The 18,951-nt window shown below is 39.7% G+C and overlaps 1 pseudogene; it reads right to left on the reverse strand.

Moving 5' to 3' along the window:
* Positions 1–760: 760 nt before the first annotated feature.
* Positions 761–3,315, reverse strand: LOC131244177 (F-box protein At5g51380-like; annotated as a pseudogene).
* Between the last annotated feature and the right edge of the window lie 15,636 nt (positions 3,316–18,951).

The following is an 18,951-nucleotide window of genomic DNA, read 5'->3' on the forward strand; positions in this document are numbered from 1 at the left end:
TTTTAGATTGTGTAACTCAGATTATGAGTGTACATACTGTTTTATTACTTGACCTCTATGCATGGCAAGGTGGTGCTAACAAAGGTCTTTTATATGGCATGAGTTCTGGTTCTTGGGGTGCATTTGAGAAGTCTCATCTTGGGTGTCGTTGAAGTCCGTTGATTTTTATTTTTTTCCTTTTGCTATTCCTTATATCTCAATTTGTAAATTTTTTGTCCATTATGTAACCTTTCATTCTCAGGCCCCCTGTAAATGAGGCTAGTTGTAAATGATTTACAGGTTGTGTTTGAATGCTAGTTTGAGCCTGTAAAGGTCTTTTGATTTAGAAGATTCAGCCTAGCAGAATTTTTAATTGTTTCTATTATTTTTTCTTTTACACTGTAAATGATTTATTGGCGTTTTAAACAGACTTTATCGGCGTTTTAAATCTCTCATTAGCACTTGTTATAGCTTTTTACCGGCGTTTGTTGTTACTTTTAGCGGTGTTTGTTACAAAATTTACCTGCGTTTCTCATTTCTTTTACCGGCGGTTTTTAAGTTTTTATCGGCGTTTTGTAAATTTTTCCGGCCTCATATCGTTTTTACCGGTGCTTTTTATAGTTTCTACCGGCAGCAGTAGAGTCACCGGTGAATGATAATAAGCGCCGGTAAAGGACAATTTTTAGTGGCGGGCACCAAAAACGCTGCTAAAAATGGACGAACGCCGGTAAATGATACAACAAACCCACTTCTGCCGCAACCGCTCGACCGCCGGGAATTCTTATATCGGCGGTTTTGGCCACTGGTAATGCCTATTTTTCTTGTAGTGTCTCTCACCTTTAGTATCCATTCCAGTCCCTGCAAGACTCAATGCAAGAACAGATCTGGAATCCGGCTGCCATTTGAACTCTTTCAAAATAGAAAACAGACTTGTAAGGGCAAGAGTGACTTCACCATCATTTATATTGTTACAAAAGACTACTCTAAGCCTTTGAAATTCCTCCCAAGAAAGAATTACAGACTCCAGACCTTCTGTTGTCAATAAGGAGCACCCTTCCAAGGATAGAAATTTTAAACCCTATAAATACTTGCAATGCCAAACATTCGATTGTCCAATCCTCAGTAATCCTGAAAATCAATCTCTAACACCACCACAGACCAGAAATAGTTCCATCATGCTCTGCTTGTCTCGCAGCTGGCACCGGACGCGGATTTCCTGCGAAAGCCTTTCGCAGGAAGTTCCTGCGCAAGGATGCTGGGTGGGGCCCACCGACATGTTTTTGATAAATCCAATCCGTCCATCCGTTTTTCGAGATCATTTAAGGACTTAAGATAAAAAATTTAGGTGCATGTAGAATTAAAAAGGGACACACGAGAGGAAACAGTGATCATTCAGTGAGCACCATTGAACCTTTCGTATGCCCAAAAAATTATTGTATCAGTCTATATTTTTGGTTTTTTCACTTAATCCCATTCACAATGACCTTATAAACGGTTTAGATAACATATAAACATCAAGGTGGAGACTGGGAAGATTTCAACGGTAGAAATTTCTTTCCCTAATTTTCCCTCTCGTGTGACCTACTTGAGGTTTTTATCCACCTCATTTTTTGTCACACGCCCTAAAATGAGATCTCAAAACGGATGGACGGAATGGATTTCTCACATACATTGTAGTGAGCCCCATCCAGATCCTTGCGCAGGAACTTCCTGCGAAAGGCTTTCGCAGGAAATCCGCGTCCGCTGGCACCATTGCAGCTGTAATCTCTCCAATAAAAGGCACAACCCCAGATGCTCGATGGGCCCAGGATCTGAATCAATCCTCTTACACCTCTGCAGCCTCAATGTCTTCAAATTCCCACAAAATGACAGTGCAACAATCCACCCTCCATCCATCCTATGATCACAGAGCGTCAGCTCCTCCAGCATGGGGCAACACTTCCCGATTGCAGTGATTCCATCATAGGATCCCCTTGCACCTGCTCACCTCTAACTTCACCAGCCATCTACACCCATGGGCTAAGATCGTCAGCCCGATGTCAATGACAGGTGAATCGGGCTGTGTAAAAATGAAAAAGAAAAAAAAACGTAAGCAAAAAAGGTTGAAAAGAGAAGCATCTCCATTTGTTACCTAATATGGCAGCTGCCAGTGCTTGAGATGCTGGAAAAATAATGAGATCTTCGTAAAGAAGCTTCAGAGAGTGACTTGATGGGTGCAATTCCATGAAGGAGGAGAGATTTTAGGGTTTTCGTCATGAGATAGGAAGGGAAGGAGGAAGGGAGGATATTCCGTGGAGCAGGAGAGATTTTAGGGTTGTTTGGGCACTATTTCTGGGCATAGATTGGGTAATGCCCCATTAGGATGAAATCGGATTGCATCCTACCCCCGCATGTCTCCAGATGGGAACGGGTAGGAGCTTTGAGTGGACACCATGATGTATGGATCTTATCCACACCATTCATCCATTTTTTTCGTTTCATTTTAGGATACAAGCCTAAAAATGAGGTAGATCAAAGGATCAAGTCGACCACACCACAAGATGCAATGGTGAGAATGATTCTCACCTTTGAAACTTTTGTAGGGCCCATTGTGATGTTTATTTGCCATCTAACCTATTCATAAAGTTACACACGCATGGATGAAGTGAAATAAAAATATCAGCTCCATCCAAAATCTCTATGGCCCCTAAGAAATTTTAAACGGTAAGAGTTTAATCCCCATTGTGTAGTCGACAAATGTCTTGGATTTGCCTCATTTTTTACCTTATATCCTAAAATGGTAGGAAAAGATGGATGGACAGTGCAGATAAGACTCATACATCATGGTGGCCGTACAAAGCTCCTACTTGGTCCCAGCTAGAGACGCAGGGGTAGGACGCAATCTGCATCCCAACGAGTGAGCTAAAGACGGACAGTCCTCTCAGGGGCTCCGTGGGGCCCACCATGATGTATGTGGTCTATCCATGTTGTCCATTCATTTTGATAGGTAGCTTTAGGGAATGAACCCAAAAAGGAGACAAATCAAAGAACAAAGTGAACCACACTATTATTAATGGTAAGTGTTCAATCCCCAATGTTTCTTATGGTGTGGATCACCTGATATTTGGATCTACCTAATTTTTTATACCACATTGTAAAATGGGCTAGAAAAATAGATCGACGGCATGACTATACATTAAATCATCAAGGTAGCCCCAAGGTAAGGGTAATACCCACATTTAGGGTTAATAAACTTTTAGTTTTGTCGACGGTTCAATATCTTTTGCCAACAGCTTTTAACAGTTAATGACACCGACGGCTAAAAGTCGTCGGGGAAACTACCATACAACCCGGCATTGGTCATTTTTCTGGTAGTGACATGAGCATGAATCCAGTGGATATGCTTACAAATATAGTTCTTGCATAGAAGTTTTGATTATCTTCGACTTCTTTGGGTATGACGAAAGGTTGATGAAGAGAAAATGTGCATGAAAAGCGATGATGATGATGTAGCTATGATTGAGGCAATTAGAGATGGAGGTTGGAGCTTGGAGCTTGGAGCTGTGATCTGTGATGATTGAAGACATGGTGGAGATTTATGATAGATGTCTTAAATCAGTTAGAAACATGGTAGGTCGCTCTGATCGAAGACTTGATTGATCTTATTAGAAAACTTCTGAATTTGGCTTTTGCTCACTGGGCAATTTTTGTGTTCAAATTGATCCGATCGAGGATGGGTTCGATCCAATCAAGGGTTTATCAATGGTGCTTGATCTGATCGAAGCTCACATCGACCGACTTGCACAATTTTGCAGAATTACAGTTTTTGTTTCCTATTTCAATTTTAATTCTATTTAAGAATTTGTAATCGGAGATTAGGGCTTCAAGAGCTTTTTTTGGGTTGTTGTGGGCAAAGAGAAATTAAAGCCAGGGCTTGGTAAGGTTTTTGGGTTTTTTTTTTTTTTTTTTTTCTCAGATCAGTAAGTCCATCCACCTCTTGTAGATTGTTTATCATAGTGGATTTGACGTCACTTTGTGCTGTAGTTTTTTCCCACAAGGGGTTTTCGTGTAAAAATCTTGTATGCTTTGTCATTGCTTTGTTTACATTTGCTTAATCTCGTGTGATTTGAATTCAAAGTTTACTTTTACGGATTCCCAATAGCTATGACCATGGTGTAGCAGCAGCCAATGAAGACTATACCTGGAAAACGATGCATGTGCCAGCAGTTCCTCCCACCATTTAACTAACCTTAGTTATGACCTCATCAAACCCAACAATTATTCCCCTTGAGAAAATCCAGCTTCTTCCGTGCTAGCTATATATAGGAGAAAATGCAGCACCACGAACACCACCCATCTCCACTATCGCAATCCGAAACTTGGATGCATATTCCTAGCTATCTAATAAATGGTTAGAAGAATGTATGTTCTATATCGATTGATGGTAGTGGAAAAGTTTTTATCATTGATTTGGACAGTCCATCATGTATGACTCACCTTTAATGGCTCATTTGTCTCGAAAATAGCCTTGACCGCATAACCTTAGCCATCTTTTCAATAGTGGCAAATTGGGGGGGAAAAAAAGGAGAATGGATGGTAATTATTCTATCATGCTAGAAAAGTTTCGATCATTGATTTGAACATCCATCATATATGTGACCCACAATTGTAATTAAATGACATAGATATCTCATCTAATGGACAGGAGAGTGGGTGGTCCAAATTTATTACACTTTCTTAAGGACAGATCACAAACTTGGAGCATGCATCGTGTCTGTCCTGCCTTTGATGGCCCATGTCTCTCAAAAGCAACTTTGATTTGATAATCCAAACAATCTAATCAATAGTTGGAATAGATGTTTACTACACGTTTGATGATTATTTGGAATGTCCATCATGTGTGACCCTCCTTTGATGGTCCATCTATAAAAAGTACCACTTTCAGTGGATGACTCTTGCTATTTAATCAGTAGTTGGAAGAACCGATGGTTTATGTTGATCATGTAGAGGTTCAATGATTGGTTTGGCCGTTCAGAAATAAACATAAATTTTGTAAATTTGTTATGTATAGTGGGGTAAACTAATAGTGTAAGAGTAGATGCTTCAAGAGAGCTACCCAGAAGTGGTTGTCTTGAATTGAATTAGATGAGCTGAACACTGTGTAGGCGTGTAAGGACAATAAGATTTACAATCTTGATGTTTGTTGTAAAGGATGCAGGACCATGTGCTGACTATTTGAATTCACGGAGATGTATTTTATTGTCCTAACTAACTCAATCCACGCTGACCACATAACCTCTTCATTGGTCCACTTATCACATGGGCCACACCCAGGATTACCTACCAGGAAGCCTCCTTCAAATTTAGAAAGAGAAACATTACGGAGGAGATAAAGCAGAGTAAATAGTCTTTTATTTTGCACTTCTATATCTTTATTAAATAGGATGGCCGATGTATCAAATCTCTGGTAGCATCTTTTACTTCTTTTGGCAATAAAATAGGCGAACCCAAACGTTCACTTGCCATAAATGTATAGCAGGCTGTTAGATTCTTGTGTAGACCCTGCCTTTAAGATAAGGTGGTTGCCGAAAGAAATAAGAACACCCAAGGACCCTCCAAACATCCAATCAGCACGCGAACATGCCTCTCGTAGCCAAACATCAGAAACCTAGGCTTAAATGCGTTGTCTATCCTTCCAATTGAATCTCGTCCCCTGTAGCTAAAGGTGGTTTGGGGATCAGGAGTTTAGCAGAGGTTATGGTTGCACTCCAGTTCAAAATGGCGTGGGCTATTAAATACAAGGAGTCTAATAGTCTTTGGACCGAGCACATGCGTGCTAAATACTCTCATGATCTGCTCTCTCCAGATCAAGTTCAGCCTGTGGTTACAGCTTCGCCATTGTGGAAACGGATCCAAGAACTTTTTCCTCTATTGGAATCCAAGATGCAACGGCATATCAGGAGGGGCGAGCGCAGCTTTGGGAGGGATAATTGGTCAAGATTTGGCCCCCTCATTCACAAAGTGGAGCATACAATTCCTACAGGGATGATGGAGCTCAGAATCATGGACTATTTGGCTTAGGTGGGGCCTCTTCCCCCCTCATCAGTCTTCTCCTTCTTGCTGCAGGAGCTGATCGACGCTATCTTCCACGAAGGTTTCTGCACCTCAGATGGCCCAGAGGCCCCCTAATGGCCCCTCGATCCTGCTGGCATCTTCTCAGTTAAGTCAGCTTGGAAACACGGTAGATTGCCCAGGCCGCAGGTGGACTAGCATGACAAAATCTGGCTTCCGCAACTGCCGCCAAAGATATCCATGTTGCTCTGGAAATTGATTAAGGGTGCCATCCTGGTGGAATCGGCAGTCTAAGCCAAAGGTTTCCACCTGGCTTCGTGATGTGTCTGCTACAATGGGTGGGCGAACCAAGGGTCAGTGATTGAGACAATCAATCATGTTTTCCTTCTCAGCGGCCGGGCAAAAGCTGTGTGGTCCCATTTCGCTTCCATCTTCGGCTTTTCTATTGCAGGGGTGTCTTCCGTGCAAGGTAAGCTCGATCAATGGTGGCAGGGTCCTCTTCCTAAGGGCTAGGCGAGAACATTGCTTAAATTAGTACTAAGATTCATCATTTGGGAACTGTGGAGGGGTAGGAACTAGGCCAAGTTCGAAGGCAACCACCCCACATTTCAGGTGCAAGTGTCTCGGGTGTTAGGTTGGCTCCATGCGATCTCCAATAGATGGTTACCAGAGCACTCCCATCTCCGCTCCGACAACCAGCTTCTATCTCGTTTGGGTTTACATCATCAAGTGTCCCACCCGCCCGAGCCTAAAGTCATTCTTGTTAGATGGATGAAGCCCCCTGACGGTTGGGTAAAAATGAACATAGATGGCTCCGCCAAGGGAAACCCAGGTCCCGCAGGAGGGGGTGGGATTTGCACAGGGCAGGATGGCTTCTTCATTTTCGATTTTGCAGAGGGGTATGGCAGGGCCTCTAACACCCGAGCGAAAATCAGGGCCATTCATGACGAGTTGTTCCTATGTCCTAAGAAGGGCTTTAAAAGGATCATCATCGAGTCTCACTCTCTGATGGTGATCAATTTCCTCATTGGATCGACCAGCCCGAGGTGGAAATGGAGGTATTGGCTAAGCAGGATCAACGCTCTCCAAAAGGATAGGGAAGTCGAATTTCACCATATTCTTAGGGAGGGGAATGGGTTGGCAGATAGGTTGGCTAGATTGGGCAGTGGCTCCCAGTCCTCCACCTGTTCTCTCTGTCACCGAGGTCCCTCGGGAGGTTAGGAGCCTCATCTTCCTTGACAGGGTGGGCCTAGGTGCCCTTAGAAGTTAGCTTTGTCGGGTCCTCGTTGCTTGGTTTTTGCATTGTGCTGTGGATAGTCATATGATAGGTTCTGGCATGCTGTTTTGGAACTGTTGAACCTGAATTGTATACAATCTTTTGTAACTACTTTTCATGGAATGAAAAATCTTTATTTAAAAAAAAAAAAAAAAAAAAAAAAAAAAAAAAAAAACAAAGAAGAAGAAGAAGAAGAAGAATATTTTCAGCTTTCTAGTCTACCCTTCCAACTGAAGATGTTCATAGCCAAACATCTTCACTGCTTTCTACTCAAACCAACAATATCTTTCCCAATCTAGCCTCTCATTTTTATTTTTTTTTCCATTATCGGAGTCTTTCTTCCCTTCTCACAGAATCAACTATGATTAATACCAAGAGGCTCGTTGCAATTGCAAGGAAGTGGCAGAAGTTAGCTGCCATAGGCAGGAGGAGAATTTCCATGTCAAGAACAGATGTCACCACAAATTCGAAAGCATGCCAGAAATCTATACCCAGTAAGGGTCATTTCATCATCTACACTACAGATGGAATACGGTTTGCAGTTCCCTTGGGGTATCACAACAGCCCCATTTTTCAAGAGTTATTCAAAATGTCTGAGGACGAGTGCGGATTACCAGGCAACGGGCCTATCAAAATTCCTTGTCATGCGGTCTTCATGGATCACGTTGTTTCGTTTCTCCGGAGAAAGAGCCCTGAAGATATTGAGAGAGCTCTGCTTATGTCCATAGCCAATGGTCAATGCTCAACATCGTCCTACCTACATCAGCCACACACCTACCAATCTATACTTGTCCATGCCTATTGAAAGAAACCATATGATCTATTCGTCTTTCTGAATTGTCCATCCGTAAATAGTCCTCACAGTTTCAATACAATGCAAAAATTTGTATTTGAATTTCACTTTTATGCTTGAAAATCCAATAATTATTTTCCATGTATGGTGATCTTTTCATGGAAAAAAAAAATGATGTGTGATTATGGATCTTTCCTGATGTATTGTTGCCATCTAAATCTCTTTGAAATCTTCAAGGGAAGAATTCACGTTGACAAGAATCAACTACACCTAGTCAAATTCATTTCAAGACCACTGTATCCTTAAATTTTTTATTTTTATTTTTATTTTATTTTATTTATTTATTTATTTTGTATCCTTAAATATGTATATGAGGGAATGTTTTGTAAGTAGGAAAATACTGTGGCAGAGAATTTTACCAAGAAAATGATCCTGACGGTGATCATGGGTGGTCCAAACTTGTGTTGAACCTTTGCCGGTGTAACCAGTATAGACCATCAATTCTAGTTTGGATCAAGTTCCAATTAAAAACGGCTCAAAAATTTTAGTTATCCCTGACCCAATGACAGATCTGTACCCAATGACAGATCTGCATGACAGGTTAGGCCTATTTCTCTGACCAGCCGAGATCATCGTTACACTATCAACACTGAAACAATTATACTTGATAAGGACATCAACACCTTCCTCCATTATATGGATTATGGAGATTCCAAGAGGGCCAAGCAACAGTTCATATTAGCGTCCTCAGCTCAATCAACACTACATATTACAATCGGCCCCAAATTTCTTTTTAAATGATACAATCGTAGCTTGCACACATGTCCTGAAACCCCCACGGACCAATTTTCACCTTGATCTCAAAAAGTTCTCTCAAGAATACGTGAGAACCGCGCAGCAGGTTATTTGGTGTGTGTGTGTGTACGTATATATGTGTGTGTGTGTGTGTGTGTGTGGGCCTCACCATGATGCGTGTCGAATATCAACACCGTGCATTTGATGGGTCCCCTTTAAATTATGAGATATGCCAAAAATCAGCCCTATAAGAAACTCAGGTGAGCTATACCATCTAAAATCATGTGAAGACATGCCTAAAACATATAAAATCACTTGGTGGGCCCCACCTGAAATTTGAATGTGTCTGAAACTTGGTCTGACACCTCATCGAAGTAGGACACACATAATGGATGGGCTGGATTTGTTAACCAAATCTCGATGGGCCCAATAAATTATTATGAATGTTTTAATGAGAGGGTAACCTCTCTCAACTTTTGTATGTGGTGTGGCTCACACAAGTTATGGATTGACTTGATTTTTAAGTCTGACACCCACCATGGAATGATGCATCTGACTGATGGGGTAGATATTCAACACGCATCAAGGTGGTGCCCACACAAATCAACCTCATGGGAAGTTCCCATAAGGTCCACCACGTAGAACCATTTCCCATATATATATAGGGAGAGAAAGTAATGCTCACACACAACTAGTTGGACGGTCCAAGTAGTTGGAGATTTGAGTGCTAATTAATGCTAATAAATAACAATGATGAGGAGGTTATTTTGAAGAGAAAACGAGTTGTTAGCCTGGGTGGGCCCACCATAGCATTAATGAGAAATCTACTCCAACCATTAGGCGAGTCATACCATGTTAGACCTAGAGACCGGAAATAATCCCCATCCGTAGGTTAGGTGGACCACACAATTGGAAATAGTGTACAATGAAAGCTCACCCTCCAAACGGTTTCCTTTGGTATAGCCTAGTTGAATCATATATAGGCCTAATTTTTCAGAGTCAAGACTAAATTTTTATGTGGTATCTAATGGTTGGAGTGGATTTCACATAATCATCATGGTGGGCCCTATAAAAATTAAGGGTTGACGTAACTCTCCAAATTATTTCCCTCGGTATAGCTTACTTGAGTCACCGATCGGCTTTCTTTTTTAGTTCATGGACCATCATGGGATTATACATGTAATGATCGGAGTAGATCATACATACATATCAATATACATCCCATAAAAAATCAAGGTTAAGTGTACATCTGTAATCCATAAGTTCATCCCTAGGTTACGGTAAAAGTGATGCGTTTCGAAGAGAAATAGCTGTTTAGTTAAATTAGTTGGGTTATAATCTATTGTTAAGTGTATAATAAATTTTAAAGTGTGTATATAATCTAACCCTTTCAACAGTTTAGCCCCAACATGAGGATCATTCATTACAATGATTGTTAGTATTTACCTATTAAGTGGTCCACACCATATAAAACAATAAGTATATGTTGGTAACGGATGACCATACAACTGGATATTAAGGAGTTATAGAAAAAAAAAAGGTGATTCTTATGATGGTCAACCTATTAAAGGGTTTAGATGTCATATAAACATAAAAGGTTGGAAGTTATTAGTGATTGGACCTTGATATATAGTCCAAATTGTTGGATATGAAACTTAAAAAAAAATGGACTCGAATTCGGCAGTGTTGTTTAATACCGAAGTCAGCACTAGAGGTGGTCTATGGCCCGTTATAATGCATGTGTTTTGTCCACGTGGTCCATCCATTTTTCCATATCATAGTGAGACATGATCCTAAAAATGAACAAGATCTAGACTCCAAGTGGACCACACCATAAGAAATGGTATTACTTGAACGCTCACCACTGAAAACTTTATAAGGCCTACTACAATGTTTATTTTCCATCCAACCAGCTAATTTGGTCTCACAAACCTGAATGTGAGGAAACACAAACATCGGCTTAATTTTGGAGGATAAGTAAAAAAGAGAGTAAGACCCATAGATCATGGTGATCCACTTATGCCTTAGATATGCTTCGTTTGGGTTCATGCCCTAAAATGAAATAACAAAATGTATGGTCAGCTTGAATAAAATCCAAAGATCATGGTGGGCCCCACATAGCCCTTTCTAGGCTAAAGACTTGATTCGTTTCCATACCTAAGGGATAGAGCATTAAACAAGTGAAAAAAAAAGGCATTAAATGAAGAGAGAGAAACGAGGAGGAGAAATATTTACAAAGAAAATGAAATGACTAAAGAAGTTGTACACATGTGATATATTTGGATGATGTGCTACATATCTTAAAAATCCTGTTCGTTAATTAAGTAAGGTCCTTTATAAGCATGTGAATGATAAAATATTATTTTTTTAATGATAAATAATATGATATTATCTATAAGAAAGGTGAGCTATTAGAAATCTATTCCAATAGTCCAAATTCAACTTACACGTGTGGCTCCGGTGGTAGTAATCATTTACTAATTTTTAGTATATAAAATTTTATTAGTGGGCCTTATTTGATGAATAGATTGAATTTATGACACATAATTCTCATCATACTTATGTAAGACTCAATGTAACGTATCCTAACATATGGTGCATTACACGTTAATGAAAATAATAATTTTTTACATTTAATGTGCAACTAGTTGGACCAATTTGAATGATCTAACTCGTTGTGTGTGGGCATTTCTCATACACACACACATATATATATATATATATATATATATAGAGAGAGAGAGAGAGAGAGAGAGAGAGAGAGAGATGCTCACAGCTAGTTGGACGATTCCAATTGATCCAACTAGCTATGCATTAAATAAAAAAGCACCTCTTTTTTTCACATATAATGCCTCATGAGATGCTCCTCATAAGAGGGTGCATGGCATCAAGTTTTATATAGGTACAATAGGAACACATGTCACGTATCCTGATGGTTTATCAAATAAAATATACTAATTCAATTGTATTTGCAAACTATTAGTAAATGATACTAATCACTTCAGCTACAACTTGTATGGATTGTTAGAATAAATTTCTAACAACCCAATTTTCTAGTGGACAAATATCTTACTATTAATTAGTAAGAAAAATAATATTTATATATTTCACATGCTTATATATTTACAAGGGACTATAATAACTGTTTAACGGACCTAATTTGCTGTACATGTGATAGATTACCCCAGTGAATCACAAGTGTATAACTTCTCTAAATATACTATTTTCTTTTAATACCAGCTTCATCATCCTCGTGCACTTCCTCTCTCTCTCATTTAATTCCCTGTCCTTTGTTACTCTCTCCTTTTAATCCCCTGTCCTTCGTTAATGCTTTCTCCCCGTGTCACTGGAAACGGAAGCCCAGTGCATCTGGCTGCAACCGGAACCTAGGTGGGGCCCACCCCAATGTTTGTGATAAATCTATCCTGCTCATCGGTTTTGCTGGATCATGTTAAGACATCGACCCAACAATGATATAGATCCAAAACTCGAGTGCGCCGCAGGATAAGAAAACGTGAGGATTGAATTTCCACCGTTGAAACATTCATATGGCCACGGACGTTTTGGTTCATTCTATTTTTTTTTTTTTTTTTTAATTATATAATCTCAGTCCATCCTCCGCGTCCATTAGAAACGGACACTTCCATCGCTGCCCGGGAAAGCAGATTAGGTACTAATCCCGCCTATCCCTGGCTAGGAACAGGCAGGGGCCACTGTGATCTATGAGTTTCATCCATACCGTCCATCTATTTTTATTTTTTAAAATATTTAAAAACAAGCAAATCTAAGGCTCAAGTGGATCACACCAGTGAAAGCAGCGGTGATAATGACACCTGCCATTGAAAACCTTATAGGGCCACTCTGCTATTTTATCTACTTGAATTTGGGTTCATGGCCTAAAGTACCCGAGAAAACGGATGGACGGCGTGGATATACCATATATGCATCAAGGTCGGCCCCTTGGTCAGGGACGCATCATATTGGGTGAGGCCGGCCGCACCTAATCCATTTTCTAAGGCCCACTGTAGTATTATTTGGAGAAAATGACCACTGTAGACAAAACCTTTTACCCAGCGGTTTTTATGAAAGAAGACAAACTTAAGTTACCAAGTTAGACTAGCACGTGCGGACAGCGACTTTGAGGACGAAACTACCCCTCCTTTTTACTGCCGTTGCTTTTCCTCTCCCTCACTTTCCTCTTTCCATTTTCGAAAAACAGAAGACGAAAACTCCTGCTGCTTTTCCTCTCCCTTTCAACTGTTTGTTTTTTCTCTCCCTCCTTTTCACTGTTGCTTTTCCTCTCCCTTTCCACAACTGTTTCACTGCCATTGCTTTCACATCCTTTCATCACCCGTTAGAAGGACAAAAAAACACCCTTTCTGTGGGCCCCCCTTATCAACATTTTGTCTTCTTCTGAAAATGGTAGGTCCAATGAAGAAAGCACGCACCACGGGTATATTTTAAACTCAGTTGGGCCCACATTGAATATATTTAATGTAGGAAACGGATTGGCTACTCCCCCTAACACCAGCCCCATGTGGCTGCTGGTCGGTGCTCTGTGGGCCCCACTATGATGTATGTGTTTCATCCATTCCGTTCATCCATTTTTAAAGTTCATCCAGGGCTTTATCTTAAAAATAAGAGGGATATAAATCTTAGATATACCACAATACAGGAAAACAATAGTGATTGGATATCCATCATTTAAATCGTCCTGAGGCCCACTGTACTCTTTACCTGAAATCCAATCTGTTTATTACGTCATAAAGACCCAGATGAAGGGTAAAAACAAAGATCATCTTGATCCAATACTTTTATGGCCACCTAAAAGTTTTTAATGGTTGATGTTCATTAAACATTGTTTCCTGTAATGTGGTTCAATTGAGATCAGGATATACCTCATTTTTTGTATAATATCGTAAAATGATATATAAAAATAGATGGACAGCATGGTTGAAACACATACATCATGATGGGGCCCACAGAGCACCGAACACCAGCCATTGGCTGGTGGCATGGGGAGTAGCTAATCCGTTTCATGTAGTATATCCACGCTATCCATCCGTTTTTCTATCTAATTTAAGGGGTTGAGCCTGAAATTGAAGCATAATGATTTTCTAGTTTGCCCCGCTGATTTTCTAGTTTGATCCACTCAATTTCATATTTGCTGGAAGTGCATGGGTGGATGTATAACATACTTTGTAATTTTGGTAGATGATGAAATGATCATCTTTATACTTTATCACATTGTATTTTCAGTTTGTCTCGCTCAATTTCCAGATTGGCCCGCTCAATTTCCAGTTTGTCCCGCTTAATTTTCAGTTTGTCCCGCTCATTTCCATGTTTGCCCGCTCAATTTTCAGTTTGTCCCGCTTCTGGGCGCTCAATTTCGTTTGGCGCTCATTTTTGATTTGTCCCGCCAATTTCGAGCCGCTCAATTTTCTTTGGCGCTCAATTTCTAGTTTGTCCCGCTCATTTTCCGCCCCGCTCAATTTCCAGTTTGTCCAGCTCATTTTCCATTTTGGCCCTCTCAATTTCTAGTTTGTCCCTCTCATTTTCCAGTTTGGCCCGCTCAATTTCCAGTTTGGCCCACTCAATTTCTAGTTTGGCTCACTCATTTTCCATTTGTTCCGCTCAATTTCCAATTTGTCCATTCATTTCATCGTCAATTCGCTTCACTTCACGATCATTTCCATGCATTTCATGGTGAATTCCGTTCACTTCATGGTCCTTTTCATGCATTTCATGGTCAATTCGCTCCACTTCACATCATTTCCATGCATTTCACGGTTAATTCGCTCCACTTCATAGTCATTTCCATGCATTTCAAGGTCAATCCCGACTCGCGTTGATTCACGATCATTTTCATGCATTTGGCGGTCAATCCGGCGATTTTGTGTTGATTCACGGTCATTTCCATGCACTTCACGGTCATTTCCCTTCACTTCACGGTCATTTCCATGCATTTCACGGTCAATTCCAGTGATTCCGTTTCATTTCACGGTCAATTCCCTTCACTTCACCATCATTTCCATGCATTTTTTTGTAAACAAACAAACTAAAGTATAGGACTACTCCATTACAAGTCGTATTTTCTATCAAGCAATTTATTTGGGAGAGGGAAATCCAGCATATCTTGTTAGCTTGAGGGGAGGCATTGGAATTTCCTTTGCCTTCAACACAGATGATCTGCACTCAATTATAATTAATTTATGTATATCTTATATATTAATTGGGTTCGTGTTGGGTCAGGCAACCCAAGACCTCAATCCGAGCTCAACCCAAGTTTTATTAAGTTGGTGTTTGTCTGGCCCAACCCCAAGACCAAACTCGATACATCCTGCCCAAGCCCAACCCAATGTTGGGTCGGCCACAGGTTGGTCGGGTTGAGCCTGCCCAACTTCTAGCCCTAAAATCATATACGGTACGTCAATTAACTAATTTTGGTTTAGAAGATATTCTTGTTATATGAATAAAGAAAGAAATGAAAAAAAAAAAAAAGCGATAATTTTTTTTTGGCATATGCTTATATATACATATTTATATAAATATGTGTTAGAGAAAAATGTAGGTAAAATAAAATTCTCCATGTAAAAAAACAAAAGACTGGATACGGATACGGTTATAGCTACGGTTATAATCCGTAGCCATAGATCGGGGGTGGAATCGCCGCATCCACGATTGATCGCCGATTGGGACAGCGACTTGCGGTGGAATCGCGGGAGCTGCGATGGATCGCCGGTCTGTAGCTACGGTTATAATCCGTAGCCATAGAAAACCGTAGCCATAGGTTCTTTCTTCTTTCATTTTTTTTTTCCATTCTTTTTTTTTTTTTACTGTTGTAATCCCCACGTCCTTTTGTGGGTCCAATCATGAGGTTTGTGTTATATCCAAACCGTCCATCTATTTGACGAGCTCATATTAAGGCTTGAGATGAAAAATAAGATAGATCTAACTATCGAGTAGACCACACTGTAAAAGGCAATGGGGAATTGAATGTCTACCATTGAAACCCTTTTTGGGGTTATAAAAGATTTGGATCATTCTGAAATTTGTTTTTCTTCCTCATCCAGGTCTTTGTGACCCTATGAATGAACTTAGACGGGTAGGATTTCTCACAAACATCACAGTGGACCCCCAAAAAGTTTTTAATGGTCGACGCTCATTCAACACTGTTTCCAGTTTGTCCCACTCAATTTTCAGTTTCATTTGACATAAATCACTATGCATGCTTCAAAAAATCAGTACAGTGCAAGGCTTGTCGATGGGATTAAAGGGCAGAAAATGTACTTTTGTTAGATTTGCTAGTCCCTGTAGGAAAAACAGTTGTTTATAGTTTTTCTCTGAGTTATTGAATGAATGATTGTAATAAGATTAGTAGTGAAGTTAAAGTCTTATTTAGGTACATTTTCCAAGTTGCTCAATCTAGAAGCTGGTATTTGAAATTGCAAAACTTTCGTCATAGATTTGTAAACAATGAAATTTTCCATGAATATAGATTTGTAAACGATGAAACATGCCAATCCATTTGTTTCAGCTTCTTTCTTGAAAAATGTTGTTTTATTATAAGGAAAAAAGAAAAGAAAAAGAAAATGAGAAGAAAATGACAGAAAAATGCAAATATGGGTTGGTATCCAAATGTTAGGTGGTAGCATGAGCAAGGAGCGTCATGGCATCATCTTGTTGCCAACAGATATGGATTTTCTGATTGTTATGTTCTTGCTAACAAATGGAATTAAGGAAGATGGTTAGATCCCAAGTGGTCATAGCCTCATAAGAAGGGGTTCCATATTTAGAAGGCGATTTCTAAATTTTGAGATGCTTTGAAGGGTGTGGGTAAAGCCTTTAATGATGGTTTGAGATTTTTACGGTTCTCACATTTGGTAGGCAATTTCCAAATTTGGAGATTCTTTGAAAGGTGTGACTATACCCCTAAATGATGGTTTGAGATTTCTATGCCTCTCATATTTGGAAGGCAATTTCCAAACTTGGGCTTGCTTTTAAAGGTGTTGTAAAGCCTTTTAGTGGGAAATGGGGAAAGAATCATATTTTGGGAGAATTAATGGGTGGGGAACTCTTTAAGCTCAATGATTTCTTAGGTTGTATATAATGCGGCGAGATCGGGAGGACTTTTCTTCAAATTGTGAAGTCAATTGAGGATATGCCATCAAGGTGGAGATTGTTGGGGGTAATGGCCCATCACTTTGGCTTTAGGTGAGGAGCATTTTGCAAGGGTAAAACGTCATTTATGCATGTTGGATGAGGGGCATCTCGTTAAGGGTAAACGAGTCTTTTTCACCTATGATTTTTAGTATCCAAGTTAGGGCAATGTTATAAAAGGTAAAAAGATGGCATTTTCTCTTTGGAGCCTAGAAGGGTTATTCCCTTCTAGGCTCTAAAGATAAGTGGATGTTCACCATCATCAAATCAAGACACGAACCGAGATCTCTCTGCGTAAGCGCTTTGATGGCTATGTAGATGATCACACAAAGATAATGTAAAGTAACCATAAGTATAGACTTTGGCATATATGAAAATGAGTTGAGAAGGGGACAAAATATACATGGTTCATTGCAACATGACTACATCCACTGGGAAGCACCAAAAAATTATTTTACTAGCAAAATTAGGAGAACACAAGACATAAGAGAAGCATTGCTTACATATAATGAACAAAACAATAAACATCTTTTATCTTATTTTATAATGGATCAAGAGAACCTTTGAGAAAACTCTCTCCTCTTCTCTCTACTTTGTTAATACATGAGAAGAAACCATTGGAGAGAACTCTCACCTTTGCCCTACTTGGATTAGTGAAAACCAAAAAGTTGATTAGGAAAAGGAAAACGCCATATCCGAGGCAAATTATGGAAAAGGCAATCTGTGGAAAAGAATCCTTACGTAACCTGCTTGTTTTTGGCACACATAAATTCAATGGAAATGTGGAATGCTCAATGGTAAAAAAGTGAGAGTTCTCTCTTAAAATGGGTGGAAATTTCCTTTTCTTAGACTTTAGAGAGGAAAATGAAATGACCCTTTTTTGAGGAAATATGAGGAAATGAAACTGATTTCCTCACCGCTCTTGGCTTTCCTAAATGAAGGGAACCGTCACATAAGAGTAAATTAGTTTTCTTTACTAGTTAAATCCTAGTTTGCACTAATATGAACATGCCATAAGAGAGACCCTTCTCCATCTTGCTGGCAAAAGGAAAACCCTTCTAGGCTCTAAAGAGAAAATGCCATCTCTTTACTTTTTTTATGACATGTTCTAACTTGGAAATGAAAGTGAAAAGATCCCTTTGCCCTTAAAAAGATGACCTTTACTTAACATGCAAAAATGACATCTTTCCATTGAAAAAATGCTCCTCACGTAAAGCCAAGGTGATGAGTCATCACCCTTAACAATATGGGTTAACTCCCAAGTTTATGAATTTCAAGGAGTGTTATGAAGTTCTGGCCGAGAAGATGGTGTGGAAGCTGAGGGTCAAAAAGGACTTATGGGATCATGAAATTCCAATGGTTGAAGAATTACTTATAGTTCTCGAGGATGTATTTCTATCAGTGAGTGTGCTCTAGTGTGGTTTTCTAGTCGAAAGAGTTCTTTAGAGCGTTAAGACCAATGTATCCCCCTAACTTGGGTCAAGGATCCAAAGTCCGGGAATCTCTTGTGCCTCCAAGTATAAGCTTTTGTTAGACAACCATGGCAAACAAAGTTCTTACCCTGAATAAATTGAAAATTGAAAATTGTCCCTTCCAAATACATGCATGCTTTGTAGAAAGAAATAGTTGAACCTCTTTTTTCGTTGCAAGAGAGTTGAAGCATTTCGTTTTCTTTCCTTCCATCTCCTTGGGATGTGGTGGGTGATGCCAACTTGTGTGGAGGATCTTTCAAAACCTAGGGAAGTAGGCCTTTCAAACAATGAGACAAAAGTCTTGTGGAGGATGCTTCCTCATGCTATGCTATGGGATATATGGAAAGAAAGAAACAACAAAATCTTTGCTGATAACCAATCCTTGATGAATATTGTGGTTGAGAAAATCAAAATCTCTCACATTG

The sequence above is a fragment of the Magnolia sinica genome, chromosome 4 (assembly GCF_029962835.1).
Source record: "Magnolia sinica isolate HGM2019 chromosome 4, MsV1, whole genome shotgun sequence".
Taxonomy (NCBI): domain Eukaryota; kingdom Viridiplantae; phylum Streptophyta; class Magnoliopsida; order Magnoliales; family Magnoliaceae; genus Magnolia; species Magnolia sinica.